Below are 18292 nucleotides of genomic sequence, written 5' to 3' on the forward strand. Positions count from 1 at the left end.
AACCAATATAATTTATTAAAGCAGATGGAATTTAAATTTGATCTAGCAGTTCATCTTTTCATAACAATTAATTACACTGTATTTTAGATCAGCTAACCTGTCCTTCTTCATACCTAAGTTTCACTGTCTTCCTCTATACTGAAGTCCTTAATGTATTCTTCAACAAACCAATTTACATTATACTGTTTCTAAAAAAATGACAACTGTATACTATAGATTAACCAAATGAGAGATGAAGATGCTACCAATATCCAGTAATCTTGCAATTGTATGGTTTAATTTGAATGAGATAAACACAACCTAAACAATCCTAACTTGTAATGCGGAAAACTTCTTAATTATAACAACAAAAAGATCCCTTCGTTACCACAATCTGATAGGTTATCATGAGTGCAGTATGTAAACAAGATATATATTTTTGAGAAACTTGATTGTTTGCCTAATCTTATATGTTAGTTACTTCTGGCAAATGTCTTTGATAGTGGCTAGTGTCTGGTATCAAAGATGATGGAGAAAAAAAAGACAACAAAAAATTTCTATTGGATCACATGTATAAAATATGCATTTTTCAACATATGCACAAATATAAGAAGCTTAAAACAGGAAATTTATTTACAGTAATTACATTCAGGCAGGACAGCAAATATCTTATTCATTTGTAGAAACATACAGTTGAAGAGCAGAGGATTATCACAACCATGGATTCAAATCCTTTGCACCTTTAAATACCATGAACTTTTCTAACAGTCTTTCCTAAGAAGATTTCAACTGAAAGTAAGATCAGCTCCCAAACACCCTTTTTAATATCTAATTACTTAACATATAGAAAATTAGATCTAATTTCAAGGTTGAGTTTGTTTTATTTTAGTTTTCAGCCCCTGGATTTTGTTATGTCTTTGTTTGCAGGCTTTAAGTACCTCTGTTCCCTGGTATTTTTGCCATGTGTTCCTTTGTTTAGTGATTGAGTAACCTCTTAGTATTCTCTTTACTTAAATCAAAGTTTTGAAGATTTTTAAGATTTATTTTCACATCCAAGGACTATTTCTGTCTTAATTTTTTAAAAATAATTCTAGAATTACATATTTCTCTTAAAGAATGGACAAGAAAATTAGATATAGCATTGCACTCCAGTGAATACAAGAGCTTTACTAGAAATTGACTGAAAAAATAACATTTCAGTGTGTATACATTTTACTTTTCTGAATCTAGGAATCTCATTAATCCTCAAAACATCACAGTAGAAGCTTATGCTGAAGTTGTTAGGTTTCTTATTCACTATCTACACAGACAGTCTTTCATTCTGTCTCTATCTGATTTTCCCCAGTGGAATACTCCATATTTAAATCTTGAATACACATTTTGTTAGGATGTAACTTCCACTGCATCTTGGAAGTAGGATGGTTATTCAGCAGGAGGGATACTAATCTTGTGGAAAAAAACATATCTATTACTAGAATAATCAAGTAGAAATACTCATGGAAAAACAAATCTCCCTTCAGTACTCTCTGAAAGGATAATTATATGTTTGAAATTCAATATATGATGTATGCATAGAGTTAGGCCACTATTACAAATCCAGTACTCTGATCAGGGAATCTTGTAGTCACAGCATCAAAGAATGGCTGAAATTTAAGGGACATCAGGGATCCATCTGGTCCAACCCCTGCTTAACCAGGGACATCCAAAGCAGGTCGCCTATGACCACATACAAACAGCTTTTGAAGATCTCTGAAGAAGAAGACCTTACAACATCGCTGGGAAGTGTTCAGTCACTGCCTCACTCCAACTTGTAGGAGGGAGAGGAGGTTCTTTGATATATGTATACCTGGCGTGAGATTAAGAAACAACGGTTCAAATGTTGGTCCGACCAGTTTATTACAAATCTTAATCAGGGAGGTGGGGAAGGGGAGGATGAACACTATTATGAATTAGGGCAATGGGGAAGGGAAGGTGAGTGATAGAAAAGATAGGAAAGAAGCAAGAATTGCGTAAAGCAGTGATAGTTACCACCAGTATCCAGCAGCATACCGATGCATGCTGTCCTGATGGTCCAAGGCAAAAGCGCAAGGGAGGAGAGCAGCAGTAGCATGGCTGGCCTTAGGCAGCAAGCAGGTACCAGGAGAGAGCAGCAGTAGCATGACTGGCCTTAGGCAGCAAGCAGGTACCAGGAAAAAGCAGCAGGGTAAGTCCAGGAAGAAATAGCAGGTCTCAGACAGCAGGCCCAAGAGAGAGTCTGTGAGCATGCAGGCATCAGCTTGTGTGGCTTCTGATATCAGACACCTTCTTGGGAAGAGCAGCAGCAGAGTGGCCGGCCTTAGGCAGCAAGCAGGTAGAGCGCAGAGCAAATCCGGGAGGGAGAGGCAGGTGGTGAGGCTCCTCATGTCAGAAACCTTCTTGTTCTTCTTTGTGAGGAATATGTTGTCAGAAAGCCTTTTCTTTGTGAGGAATCTGTTGTCAGAAACCTAATCCCATGGTTGTTTGTCCCTTTTTTATCCTTCTTCTTCTGCCAACATGGCATTCCTGGGTGCTTGGGTGAGTCGTGCAGTACCCCCTGAGATGGCTATTTTCCTCGAGATAAGCCCACACAAAAGACTGCTTCCTGGCCATTAAGCTCTGGCTTCTCTCTCTCTCGTTGCCCCTGGCCTTGTCCATCTGTGTCCCTCAGACAAAAGATTTCTCAACCCTAGACCAGGACTTGCTTGGACTTGTTCATCTGCATCCCTCAGGAAGCTTTGAGACAATGATGCAGAAGAATAATTTCTTACAGTCACCCACACAGTAAAGAAGTGTCTTATGATGTTCAGTTCTCCTGCACTTCAGTTTGCTTCTTGACTTACTAGTGGGTACCATTGAAAATAGCATGGCATTCTCCCTTGAGGTATTTATAGACATTGTTGACGTACTCCTTGTGCCTTCTCTTCTTCAAATTGAACAATCTCAGCTCTCTCAATCTTTTTGATAGGATAGTTCTTCAGATCCTTTGTTCTCTTTGTGGATCATTGTTGGCAGACTCTCCACTCTGCCCATTTTTCTCACTTGTACTGAGGAGCCCACAACTGAATGCAGTACTCTTGATATGGATAAGAATAAGTTTATTCCCAGTATTAACTTCCTTAGATTTAGGAAAGGCGTTAGTGCACCTCTATGGTTTGTCTTCGGAATGTGGCAGTGTATATATTCAGTGTAGAGAACATATCCATCCCTTGGTGGCACACCTATCTGATTTACTTCATTTCCAACTGTCTGATTTTTTTTTTCCTCACATATATTCCATAAGAAAAATGTTATCAAATTACTTGATAACTCAGTGGAGCCAATTCTGGCTTCAATGATCATCACTAGAACAGGACAAATTTTAGCTGCTGCTAATTTTAATTTCCAGCAAATCTATGTCTTTGTCTTGCAGAATGAAGGAGGCCATAAGTTTTTGGCTGGCTAGTGTGACTAGTGATGAACAGTTCAGAATCTTTTTTTTAAACCACTCATATCCCTGAATTTTCTGAAGGGAAAATCTTTATCCTGTCTGTGCAATAATAAAGAAATTTTATAACATCATTGTTGTACCTTAAAAGGAAATATGATAAAGACTACAAAATGTATACATTTTCATCTAATATATATGATCTTCTTTAATATGTGTATCAATTAAATAAATTAAATTAATGGTCAAAGAGTGAGATTGTACAAACTACACAACTTTTGAAGTATATAAAGAGGTTAGTAAAGTTAGTAAGTTAGTAAGTTAGTAAGACTTGTTATAGATTTCTAATCTTAGAATCATAGAATAACCTGAGTTGGAACTGGCCAATAAAGATCATCAATAATCGAGTACAGCTCTCTCCAAGAAGAACCACCCAAAACTCAGACTGTGAACCTGAGAGCATTGTACAAATGGTGCTTGAACTCCAGCAGGCTTGATGCCACTTCTCTGGGGACAGTATTCCAGTGCATGACCACCCTCTCAGAGAAGAATCTTTTCCTAACACCCAACCTGAACCTCCTCTGATGCAGCTTCATGCCATTCCCTCAAATATAAAACTGAGTACAAATTAAGTATAGGTATGCAAAAACTCTTTCACAAATGTGTTTGGTGATTTCATAAATGGTAATTTTACATGTATTCACATGTAAAATGTTGCATTTCCTTCATATACAAAGGTTTTTGGGGTGAGCAACTATAAAGATGACATCCAATGAGATGTGTCCATTTTACACAGTTTCAGTTCCAACCAGCTCCAAAATGGACCTGCAGCTGACCAAGTCTGAGCCAATTACAATGACATTGCCTCTGTGATAACATATTTGAGATTTTTTTTTTTAATTGTGCAGCAGATATGTGATAGAGGAGTGAAAACTGAGAGAGAAAACAACCTTACTGACACCAAGGTCAGAGAAGAAGGAGGAGGAGGAGGAGCTCCAGGCAACAGAGAAGACTGTGGAAAATATTTGGAGCCTGTGGTTTACCATGTTGTAGTAATTACCTACTCTGCTGCCACAGAGGACTCTACTCTTCAGCAGGTGGATGTGTCCTGAAAACTCACACTAGAGTAAAATCATATCTGGAACTGCAGCCTGTCCTGTTGAGGGGGGAACTGAGAACTGCTGGGGAGGCACTGAGAGATCGCCAAGGTAAACCACCACAAATATAAAATATTTTCTTGCTAATAGACACTTCGCTTTGGAACAAATCTATGAACATGCATACAAAAAAAGATGATGTCACAATCAACAGCTCTATCACAAGCTCAGCTTTTATTTGATGCATTTACCATTATGACTCCATGTGACTCCTGTCAATCTGAAATAGTCATCATTAAAATAATATTCCAACTTTTATTAACTCCTTGTGATTTTTAATACAATATTGGTATACCTGACTTGATTAATAAAAAATATGTATTTATTTTTTATTAATAAACTGAGGAGATATTTTATCATCATTATCTCTAATATGCCCAGGATTTCATGTGAACAATCTGACTTTCTTAATATTGACATTACTATTAATTCAGTAAGTTAATTTCCTTTGAATGGTAATCAATATCATTCTCCTGCGGGGAAAAGTATAAAAAGGGATTGGCATTGAATAGAGAAAGAAAATATTTAGAAAATAAATATGTTGCATAACTTTGAGACATAAACGTAGACGAAAGCTAACAACATAAAGATGATTTTCCTGTGCCTTCAATCTATCTTTTTTTCTGGTCTTGTTTGTTGTTTCTTTGTTTTCAAGGCCACATTCACAGAGTTATTCTCATATGTCTACCTCTAGTGCTTCATTTTTAGCTGCTGAGTGATACAGATGTGGTAGACTTCAGTGTTGCTATTCAATTCAATTCAAAGTCTTTCTGAAATGACATTCTTGCTAAAGCACTGGGAACTTTAGATTGTGAAAAACTCCAGCGTTCATTGATACTCCTTTTACTAATATATGTCAGGAGCGGGGAAAATGACTGTTACCTGGGAAGATATCTGTGTAGTGAAGCAAGTTAAATTAAAAAAAAAAAAAAAAAAGTAAAAAGAAGTAGTGTATTCAGCTGGGAAATGGTGGTGGAAGGCTGAAATAGGTGAAGGTGAAAGTGATGATCAACAGAGAACAGAGAAGCGTACCCATTAAATAAAAATGAATTAGGAAAAAAAAGGTGAAAAATCATGATGTCACCTACATCTCCACAAACTGAATAGTCCTCCGGTACTACAGTATAAAATGTTATATATATACATATTCATCTATTGAAGAAGGAATGTGGAAATCTTCTGGATGACTAGTAATGTATATAGAAGCCAACATTAAGAAGGTAAAGAAGAAAGGCCTTTTCCTGCTAGCTTGAAAATCTGGGCAAAGCAAAGAGTACTACTGGATCTTATAGGAAACTGGATTCTTTACCATCAAATCCTAAAGTTGTAGGAGACAAGCACTCTGTTTTATGAGGAGACTGAGGCACAGACAAAAAGGTATTTAAATTTATATATATAAATTTATATATATAGGTATATAAATTTAAAATTTATATACCACATTCCTTCCCTTCCCTTCCCTTCCCTTCCCTTCCCTTCCCTTCCCTTCCCTTCCCTTCCCTTCCCTTCCCTTCCCTTCCCTTCCCTTCCCTTCCCTTCCCTTCCCTTCCCTTCCCTTCCCTTCCCTTCCCTTCCCTTCCCTTCCCTTCCCTTCCCTTCCCTTCCCTTCCCTTCCCTTCCCTTCCCTTCCCTTCCCTTCCCTTCCCTTCCCTTCCCTTCCCTTCCCTTCCCTTCCCTTCCCTTCCCTTCCCTTCCCTTCCCTTCCCTTCCCTTCCCTTCCCTTCCCTTCCCTTCCCTTCCCTTCCCTTCCATTCTTCATGATCCTGAGAACTAGACAAAGTGTATGAGTGCTACTTCTTTACTGTATTAATCATAATCTTTACAGAACTGGATCTCAACACTTGAAGTTACATTAACTCCTGAAGTTCCTATTCCTTCACTGGGTCTTGAGAGCTGATAAGTGAGATGAGTTGGTTTATGCTATTATCCTCTTACCCACGTTTTAAACAGTTTAAATTTAAATAAATAATATATTTAAAAAAATCTAGGTACAATAATCAGATCTTAACTTAAATTGCTTATTTTTTTCAAAAATTCCCCACCCACCGTTACCCTTTTTTTCTGTTTCTCTCTGATTATCTGTCTGTCATATATTTATAGTCAATTGTATTGCACAGAAATACATTTGTTGAAGATCTTTTAACGTAGGGGAAAATGTACTTCCCAGCAGCATCATTGTCTTTTTTTTTTTTTCATTTTTTAAAATTCTCACTCTCATTTCAGTGTGAGAACCAAAACTCCTACAGTTTATGCTGTTGACAATTAAAGATGAAAAGTCTGTGTATCTTTTTCATTTTTCTTTACAAGTAATATTGGCTGAGGATTTCACATAATAAGTCCTGTAACTGCAGAGTAAACTAGATCCACTTAAATGACATTCCCCAGAGGAAGTAGAATGTGCCAATTAAATGATCATACCAATTACAAGAATCTCATGGGGATACATTGTGCTGGTGTGGTTTATAATCGCTTTCATTTCATGGATTGATTAAAACAAGCAACAGCATCAGCTCCCTATCTCAATTATCAAATAAAGGTGATTTATTTTGAACCCATACAAGGATTCTTTCCAGTATGTGTGATAAAACTAGTGGAACTGATTGTACAGTATGCCAACATAAAAAATAACATTTTTATTTCAGTCTGGCTCAGATGAATTCTTTATTTTTTGCTGACGAAAACTCCATTGACAAAATAATATCTTTTAACATCAGAGAAGGAATTAGACATTGAATTCCTTCAATTGGAGGTATTTAATCTTGAATGAGAGAGAAACTCAATACATTTTAAAGAGAGGGTGAAAACAATGACAAAAATAATGAAACTTCAGTCGAATTAGAAAATCAGAAAAAAACAACAACAAACAAAACCAGAATTACAGTATTTAATGCCTAGAGACAGAAATAAACCAATCCATTCTGTTCACAAGACAGATATGTGTCTATGAAGAGACTCAGAAGAACTGCACACTCTTAGGAAAAAGCTAAATAAACCTACTAAACAAATGTTAAAGAATTTTCTTGTATATGTATGATACTGTTTTACTGTATTAGGCTCTTTAAAAATCAGTCAACCAAACACAAAACAAAACAAAACAATAAAGTACAAAACAAGACAACAAAGAGCTCCCACAAAAAAAAAAAAAAAAAAAAAAAAAAAAGATATAATCCAGATATTTTTGTATTTTTTTGCAACAGGAATAATTTAAAAAGTAAGCTTTGTTACAGCAATAGGCAAGCGTGACTAAAGCAAAATTGTTATCTTTTGAAAATCTGTTGGTGATGTGTCATTAATATTCTAAAATCTGCTGAATCAATTTAAAGAGTGAGTTTATTCTTATAACCCATTTCAGATCTTTCTTTCCCGTCTGTTGCAGAATACCTAATATGCTAATTCCTTGCTCCTTATAGAATTGGTATGTAACACCAAATAGATAATTCAGATGCCTTAAATTCCAGAATGCACACTACCTTGTCGAGAGTCAGTAGAGAAGTATATACCAGTCTGCTTTATCATGATTGTACAGTAGATACTCAAAACATTCTGTAAACTTAAAACTCAGCATTAGAAAACTTCAAACAACAAAACAACAACAAAAATATAGTATCTTTAAAACAAGTCAAGAACTGATCTGAAGTTCTTATTAAGCTATATTACTCACAGCCTGACATTCCTCTTTCTAAGTAACATGTAATTCCAGTTTTAGACTCTGTTCTTACTTTAAATGACATTTCATCTGGTTCATAAGTCTCTTATTAAAACTTACCATTAATGATCTCTAATGATCTTCAAACTTTAGACTATAAATATATTGGTGGATTAAATAATGATCTTTTGTTTACTTTTGTTTTGATGAATCATATATATGCATACATGACAATACATATTTTTATAGTTACTTTCTGATCACTATGTATAAGAATTTCTAATAGAATCTGTATCAACGGTGAATATAAAACAGTATGAATAAAATGCAAAAGACAATCAAGGACAAAGATACATTATGTAAACAAGGATAAATATTTTACTAATATTTTAAGCATGTAAAAGTCAGTAAAACATTGAAGTAACGTAGAGCTGATATGCAGAAATGTGGTTGCAAAGGCCAAATTCTTGTGCCAGTATGAAGGAGAATGTACACGGTGAATATACAGTAAGCATACAGAAGAAAGAAGGATTTAGAAGAAATTATGAAACAAAATCCTGTCTACAAAAGAGCCTTCTCACTTTCATAGGGATAGCATTCCACAGAAACTGTAAAAGCAGGAAACATCACTGAAACCTCACATTATCTATCCTAACGCATTTATTTGTAGATAAGTCCTTTATGACCCCTTATCCATAACCCTTCTACACATAGCTATAATAGTTTTGTGGTAACTTTTTATCATCATTACAGGCTGTGGTATCCTCTTCCCTAGCTTTCCATCCTTTCCTTGTCTTTTTTTTTTTTTTTTTTAAATGCTTCTTTAGAAGATCCTCCTTTTCACAGAATCCCAGAATAACTTCTCATGCTTTTAGCCCTCAGCAGTTTAATGTTCCTTTCCATTCCCAAGGGTTACAACCTGTTCTTTTTATCCCTTATATTTTATCTGTCTGTACAACCACTGCTTCTAGCACCATTTTTCTAACATAGTTACTTATGCTTGTATAGACTTCTTTGAAATGTTGTATGTTATCAGCTAAATGCAGCTTCTAAAATTTCATTTTCTTTTCTCTGCAGGTATCAAAATCTATTTAAGTAGTCCATTACAAGGGTTTCACCCCTACAGTAAGTTTCTTTTACTTTCATGAATCTTAAGGGAATATTTTCAGAATGGTGAATGAAGAATTAATTGTGCAACTGTCATTACTGCTAAGAGATGGAGAGATTTCCTACACCTCACACTCTCAGTTTACACTTTGATGTCTAGGACATGCTTCAGGTCAAAGACTAGATTGTAAAACATTGCAATTGGCAAAAAAATTGAAAGAAATACATGTATGATTTCTTAAGCTCACATTAACTTTCATTGATTTCTTAATATATAAAACAACAATGCAAAAGATCACATAACCTAAAAGGATGGCAGAAACAAACATCCCAACATTTATTTCTGACATGTAATTCATAATAATATGTATTGCTTTCCAAACTCCTAAGTCAATTTGACTTTTGCAAACTTGTCTAAAGAAATCTGCATTCTTCATATTTAGATCCTGCAAAGAAGTACAGGCATTCACTTGATTACTTGATATTTCACAGAATCCTTCTTTTTTCACTAGAAAAATAATTCTTAGTTATGAATTTCTCTTCTTCATAAAGGCATAATATTGCCTTATGTTTATTAGAAGCTAGAATTTACAAAAATATTTTAAGAGAAACCATTTAAATGACCGAACGGAGGTAATTTTTTGCTGTTGCTGTTTCTAGAAATAAATAATACTAAATGTAAAGCTTCCAGGGCATGACTACAGAAATACTGTATTATCTAACCTCAGAAAATCTTTCACGTGTGGTTTAAGTGTATATAATGAGAAGAAATAAGCTCTTTCAATCAGCAGCAACGTTATATACATGCAAAAAACATACTCTTTTAACATAGGGCTCTTCTTCTCTAGCTGCATTTAATTCCAGCAGTGGTATTACAAGAAATACAAAGGGTATGCTCCATTCTGAAACAGAATTAGCAATTCATTCAAAACTGTGTAACATTTGCTGAAGTTATAAATTAATGTGTCATCATTTCACATACTTAAGTGACAAAAATAAAAGCACTTATTACAAGAAAATTGCTTATTGGGGAAAAAAAAAAGAGAACTTTACAGCTTATATTCTCATACTTGCTATTTTTCTACCCAAGTCCAATTATTCTTACTTTCTGAAAAGAAAAACAAGAAAAATAAAAACACATTTAAAAATTCTAATAATTTTATTTTAAAGCCAAATGTTCATGCAAATTTTTGGTTTTCTATGTCTGTTCTCGCATTTTTGTTTTTGATTTCAAAATAGTGCCTACCGTATGGTTGTAATACTAGATTTCAATTGCAAGTAGCTGTGCTGGCAGTTTATCTCACCATCACCTGTTCCTGCCACAATGAGAGGTGAAAGTGATTTATATGGATTTATAATTCCACAAAAAATGCAACTACCATGGAATCTATAGAAACTATAGACCTTCTCAATGATGGATAATGTCAAGTTCCTGGACATGTTTTATTCTCCAGTGATGAGAGAATCAGGGAAATGCCAAGAGGTTCACAATGCAGATTTTCCTTTGAGGATTAGCCGTGAACAAGGAGGTAGAAAAGGCTGTCTTTTCATATTGCAAGCTGTATCATTTCACAATTACTAAAATATTTTTCCCAGATGCTGTACTGTTTTTGGCATGTCTGCCATGCCTACATGCCTACCTACTCTCTGCCATCTCTCTCAAGGTGCAGTACAGGATTATATCACACATTTAATTATTAGCATGATAAAATTAGTACCTTCCAACCCAATGTTGCCTTACAGAGGCTGAATGAATAATTTTCATAAATTCAGAAAATAATGTACTTTTATAAGTCTACTATCTTATACTTACCATCTATTTTTCTGTTTTCATTATTACTGTTGTTTAAAAGATGAAGAGTGAGTCAAATTCACTGTATAAAAATCTCTCAGGTTAAAATACATACCTGTACAAAAAAGGCACTGCAAACTCAAACCAAAAGATCTGGTTATGAAGTGTGAGAAAGATTAGATACGACTGATCTCATTTGGTATGAGACTGGCCTTCCAATCTAAGCCATTACATGAGTCTATGACTAAAAGCCATTTTACAGTTAAGTCTTCCAAAAGAAGTTGAAAGCATGATTATCTGTCCAAATAGACATCTTTACCAGGAACCAGGAACAATCCCACCCCCCCCCCCCCCCCTAAAAAAAAAAAAAACAACAAAAAACACCTTTTATAAAAGAAAAACAAGGTTTCAGTGAAATAGAGAAGCAGAAAATAATTAGGACACTCTTACACTATTTTCAAGATATACATCTGTAGAAAAAATGTAGATGTATGGTACAAGAATTTATTAAGTTTTACCAAGGTACCCACATCATCTTTACTAGAGAATGTCTGCATGATGGATATATCCAACATGACAGTCAACTATGAATCATTGTATTAAATTATTTAGAATATGTGAAAAAAAACTGGTTAATAAATAAGATTAGACAGTCTTTGAGTGAAGCTGAATTTTGAATCAGTAATGTTTTCATCTCCATTTTAGCATATCTGTTCTTTTGAAATCTGAGAAATGCTAACATACATTTGAATGGCTTTCCTTTCAGTTGTTACAGAAATTCATCTCCACTCCAGTGTAAGCTGTGAGTCAACTTCATCATTCATACTCCGATGTCTATAAAGAAAGTCTGTGAAGATAAATTTTCAATCCACGTTCAGTTTTTGGATGCTATACTGTGATCTTCCTCTGGAAATTCTTCTTAGAACAAATAAAATAAAATAAAATAAAATAAAATAAAATAAAATAAAATAAAATAAAATAAAATAAAATAAATAATAGTAATAATAAAAACCCAAACAAGATTATACAGTGCCTTTCGGTTCAGAAAATCTCTGTCATATGTTTCTACTGTTCTATCATCATCAACCATATGAACCGGTGAGAAGAAAAGGCTCTGAGGAGACGTTACAGCAGCCTTCCAGTACCTGAAAGGGACCTATAGGAAAGCTGGGGAGGGACAATTTATAAGGGCATGTAGTGACAGGATGAGGGGGAATAGTTTTAAATTGAAAGAGGGTAGATCTAGACTAGATATCAGGAAGAAATTCTTTACTGTGAGGTATTGAATGCCTCCTCCCTGGAAGCATTCAAGGCCAGGATGAGCGGGACTTTGAGCAACCTCTTCTAGTGGGAGGTGTCCCTGCCTATAATGGGGGTTGGAACCAGATGATTTTAAAGGTCCCTTCTAACCCAAACCATTCTACGACTCTATGAATACGACACCTTTTATTGTTAAAAGGAGTAAAACCAAAAATAAGGTTCATCATCTACAAGGTTAGTAGGAAAAAATTGTTTGAGGATAAAATATCATGCATGGCATAACAGAGTATAAGAGAGGAATTGTTCGATTTTCCCTCTTCTTCTTTAGTGGGATTAAGCACACTGAAAGTCCCTATATATGTGAATGCGTAAAGACTCTTTCTACTGATCTGAAGAAAGAAAGGTTAGAGAAAGGCAAATGAGAGAAAATAGTTGTTCAGAGGTTTGGCTTGGATTGATGGAAACTTGTCTTCTATGACTGAGCTTCATATAAATACAGTGTAATTTAAGAACTGCATCTGCTCATGATCTTTTGCACTTATATGATATATGGAGTGTTCCAGGACTGTTTCTTCTCAGTTCCTCAATATTTTACAAGAGGAGAGTTGTGTTACAGATATTCAGATAATGTTGCAAAGGGTGAAATTCAGCTTGGCGAGAAGATATTCAACTGGAGGCAAATAAATTCATATTGTTTTATAACCAGTGAAGCTTTTATCCCAACAATATATTCTATAATACAGAATAATATAGCAGCTACCAGCTGCTAGAGATGAGATTCCAGCCCCTGATTCAGATACCTTCATTTTAGTGGAATGTCTGAACTCTAAGGTTAGTCACTTCATACCGAGGTCATGACTCAATTGATCAGTCTTAGTTTCATTTTAGATGTTGTGGCTGTCCTTTCTGGTTTGTATCTGGTAGAAAGGACATAATCTCTCCACTGCCCCTTTTTTACATCTTCTAGATCTGAATAGGCATCACTGATGTCTTAAGAATCTCAGAATAATAAATTTGACATTTTGCCTGCTTAAATGAATAATCAGAGTACATTTTCCTGTTTTTTTTTTGTTTGTTTGTTTGTTTGATTGATTTTGTTGTTGTTTGCTTGTTTCTTTTTTTTAAAATCTCCAAAAACTTTTTAAGGACAGATGAAAACTAGCAAACAAACAAAAAAAATCAATTAAACCTTCTGACTGAAGCTTCTTCATTTTGCAATTCAAATTTTACTCTTTTGCTTTTTAGGATTGCGTCACTTCACTGATTGACTAGTTGCTGAACTAAAAAAGATAAAATTTTCTAATTTTAAACTCAAAGAGATTGTAAGAAAAATCCTGCATTTCTCTATTATTGATAATAAAGTTTAAAAAAAGAACAAATGTTCCACCCCAGACACGGGGAGGGTCTCCCACTGGGGGGTATCTCTGAAAGCTGTCTGCCAATGTCCTGACTTCATAGTTCCCTTTATGTGTGGTTTGCCATGTTAAACAAGGGGGGATGAACTGTAACAAGGTATGCAGACTGAGACAAAAGCAGATATATGAAAAACACCTTACTTTGCAGAAAAGCAGAGAAGCTTCCAGTGGTTCCTTAAGATCTTGTTTTCAGTTATCAAAAATGTGCAGGATTTTTTGTATGTTAATTATCACATGGTTTTATGGTCCTTTTTTCCAAAGGTGGGACTTTCTCTTTTCCTTGGCAACTTCCAGTCATAGCTCAGGCCCTTGATGTGAGTACTAGGCTGCACATTCTTAGGCATAAATAAGACGAGGGGGGTGACAGAGGCACAGCTATGGCCTTATTCAGCCTGCATGGCTAAGGGTATTTCTCAGTATCAGCCAGGGGACATTTACAGGACCTATGCCCCATCCTGCTCTCTGGTTGTGCATGATCTGTCCCCTTCTTCATCAGGCTATGTTTGGGCCATAGTTTACAAGCACAAGCTTTTCCAGTCAGATGCTTCCTTTTCCCAAATGTTCATTTACTGTGCACAGGTTCACTGTGCAATAGAAGATGAACACTTTTGACAGTTTTTTGGAAATAAAGAAGTTCATAAGCTTTTAAAATGTGCCATCATTAATTTTATCATTCAATAACATTGATATACAGAACCTATGAAACTAAGAAGATCTGTTCTTGCTTGAAAATGAATCCCAGTTTTTTCTCACTTTCTGGGTCAGTTTTCTGCAGCTTAGCATCAGATCAGAAATCCAACTTTGTGACTTATACTGAAAGTACTGAAATCCAGCAGACCATCTCTTCTCTCAGAAAACACCTACTTGGCATCCCTTTAATTGCTAATGATAGAATTTAAACATCTGAGTACTTCATTCATATAGTTTTGCTGATTGCTTTTTGAAACTATTCCCTAAAAAAACGTACTTGTAAAAATTGAAATATGCATTGTATTGTATTGATTAAAAAAAAGACATACTTTAAAATTATGTTTCTAGATCATAAATGGCTGCATAATCATTAAGCAGCAGCTTTTGAAGGGCTTTTTTTCCCTCCTTTTTTGATGAAAAGAACTGACATCTTGCATTCCAATCACACATCTAATATTTCCAGATGACACCTGCATTATCTTCAAAGATGACTCTGTTTTAGAGAGCTGAGAGCTTCAGGTAAAAAAGCCTGAGCTTGGCAGAAAAGTCAGTTAGAAGCACTTTGGATTTTTTCCCAGATCTGCTATATCTTTCATGCTTTATAGTGACATCAGCATTTTATGCCTTAATATTTATTCTAGAGAGGAAATAATTCTCAAAGCAAAATAAACAGTGATATCTATAAATTGGTGACTTTGCCAAAGAAGAAAAATAAAAACCCTATACAAGGTGTATATAGTATGGGCTGAAAGAAATATCTAATTGCCAGGAGAAAATTTTTTAAAGATTTTTTAAAGATTTTTAATAGGGGAGGTGGGAGGTTGGAAGGGGGACCATAAGATGCATTTTAAGATGCTTTATTAAATTTTATTAATATTTTACACGATTCTCACTGAGTTCTGTCAAGAAGTTATGGAAAATGTTGCAGAGTGTGGAGCAGTGAGCTCTCATCATGTTCAAAGTCTGTTATTCTCTGATAATACATACATCAGACCTCTTGCAGACAACCAATCACCTACCTAGACCCAAAGAAGAGTTAAAAGAAAATGTAAATAAAATATAAATAAAAAACATTACTGTCCTTACTTACGACTTCTGCAGCATAATAGAAACGATGGAAGTACAGTAGCAGGATTAGAATGTAGCTCCATTGATACTTGACAAGTTACACCATAGAGGATCATGAGCTACATTAGCTGGATTGACTAGTAATTTACTCTAGATTCCTTAAAGGAGCTCTTCGAAGCGCAGTCCATGAGGCACAAAGATTTTAGTGGCCATGCACTGTGGTTGTAAACGGCTTGATGTTGTCTTTAAGATATGACAAAACCAATCCTGATGATCTGTATTTCTTTGTGTTGCTTCACTGCAGCTGCTTGTCCATCTTGGTTATATATCTAATTGGTTAAAAGGATTCTGGTTGGGGTTTCTGTTTCTCTTTCATTTTATCTTCCAGTGTTTAATTAAATCCCAATAGCTGATATTTTTCTCTTAGGTTTTTCATTCTGTGTAGATATTTCATTTCCTCTTCTATTTTGAAGAAAAAACATTTATGTCAAAAAAATATGCCCAATCATTTTTAATACTGGAATGATTTTCAGCCACCTTAAAAATATTTGCAAGTAATCACTTTCAAGTCACAGATATACTCATTATAGTCATAAAATTTGTCATTCAATACTTCATGTTATGAAACTTGGAAAGTGCAGGATAGATGAGTGGACAATGAGGCGGATTGAGAACTGGCTGACTGGAAGAGCTCAGAGGATTGACATCAGTGTCTCAGAGTCTGGTTGGAAGCCTGTGACTAGTGGAGTTCTCTCAGACCCAGTGCTGGGTCTGGTTTTGTTCAAGATCTTCATCAATGATCTGGTTGAAGATCAGAAAGCTTGCTGATGATACAAAGCTGGGATGAGTGGCTGACACACCTGAAGGTTGTACTACAACAAGACCTGGACAGACTGGAGAGCTGGGCAGAAAGAAACCTGATGAGGTTTAACAAGGGCAACTGTAGAGTCTTGCCACTGGGGAGGAATAACCACATGCATCATGACAGTACAGGGAATGACCTGCTGGACATGAGCTCTGCAGAGAAGGACCTGGGTGTTCTGATGGACAGTGAGTTGCCCATGAGCCAGAAGTGTGGCCTGGGGTGCATGATAAAAAGTGTGTCCAGAAGGTCAAGGGAGGTGACTCTCCCACTCTACTCAGCCCTGGTGAGGCTACATTTGGAATAGTGTGTCCCGTTCAGGGCTCTGCAGTTCAAAAAAGACAGGAATCTCCTAAAAGGAGTCCAGTGAAGGGCCACAAAGATGATAAAGGGCCTGGAGCATTTCCCATATGAGGAAAGGTTGAATAACGTGGATCTATTCAGCCCGGTGAAAAGAAGACTGAGAGAGGATCTGATTAACATTTATAAATACAGAAAGGGAGGTGGGAGGCAAATGGATGAGGCCACTCTTTTCTTGGTGGTGTGTAGTGATAGGACAAGGAGCAATGGCCTAAAACTTCAACAGAGAAAATTCCATACAAACATGTAGAAGAACTTTTTTATGGCAAGGATGTTGGAGCACTGGGCCTGGTTGCCCAGAGTTTGTGGAATCTCTTCTCTGGAGATATTCAAGATCTGTTGGGACTCCTACCTGTGCAACCTATAGTAGGGAATGTGCCTTAGCAGAGGTGTTGGACTCAAAGATCTTTTGAGGTCCTGTTCAACCCCTGCAGTTCTGTGATTCTGTGATTTTGCTAAAAACACACAGAGACTTTTGGATCCTAATAAAGAACAAAGTTTGGTTATGAAAACAGTGGAGAATGATGAGATGTATAATTTGACATTCACATCAAGAATATTCAGATGTACTGCAGTCTGATGTTATAGCTGTGAGAACGGTTATGCCTGTGATGTATTTTTAAAAATGTTTAGGATAATCTCTGTGTCATATTTTAATATATATGCATATCATTTTTAATATTATTTTATTATAATTTTATTTGCACTATAACAAAGGTTTTTTATGTCTACCACTCGTGTGCACTGCTAGCTTTCTACAGAAGTCTGACTACCTTTTTAACTGAACTTATCACAGGGATAACTTATGATGAGTTAATATGGTAAATTTACTAATTATTCAATTTCATTTTGAAATAAATTTACAAATTTGATTTAAGAAGTGAAGTCAGTAAAATAATTTTAGAAGTCTTTTTTTTTTTCTTTATTTTCCATACATTTAATTTCTTTACAAGTTCTTTATCCCTAATAGTCTTTGTAGTTGTATAGGCTGCTTAAGTGAAACAATTTTGCAGCATGTTGCCAACTTTTAATATGGTCTTCAAATCCGAAAGACTCTCTGAAATTATTTGTCTTATTGTTTTTTATTGTAGAGAGAACATTGAGATTACCATTTCATTGACTGAAGTTAAAAGAGAAGTATCCACAGTCTGACATCAAAACATGAGCACAAAGCTGATCCTTTTCAGAGTTATGCTACCTCCATGAATATTGTAAATTTTATAGCCATATGAAGTTCATTTTTATTTAATTTGCCATTGTAAAAATACTTAGAGATAAACTTTTACCTAATTGCTTCATCTATACCTTAATTCACATTCACCAATATTGTCTCATAACTTTCCTATGAAGTTCTATTCCGCTCTCACTGGCTTGAAACTGAGAAATACATAGAGAGATATACAATAACAGGCAGCTCTTAAACCAAAGTACATAAACTAGAAATAAAGAGTACAGAAAAAGGAAAGAAGAAAGAAGTTAATAAAGTCAGAACATGGTTATTTATTATTTCCACT

Source organism: Gallus gallus, chromosome 3, assembly GCF_016699485.2.
Source record: "Gallus gallus isolate bGalGal1 chromosome 3, bGalGal1.mat.broiler.GRCg7b, whole genome shotgun sequence".
NCBI lineage: Eukaryota > Metazoa > Chordata > Aves > Galliformes > Phasianidae > Gallus > Gallus gallus.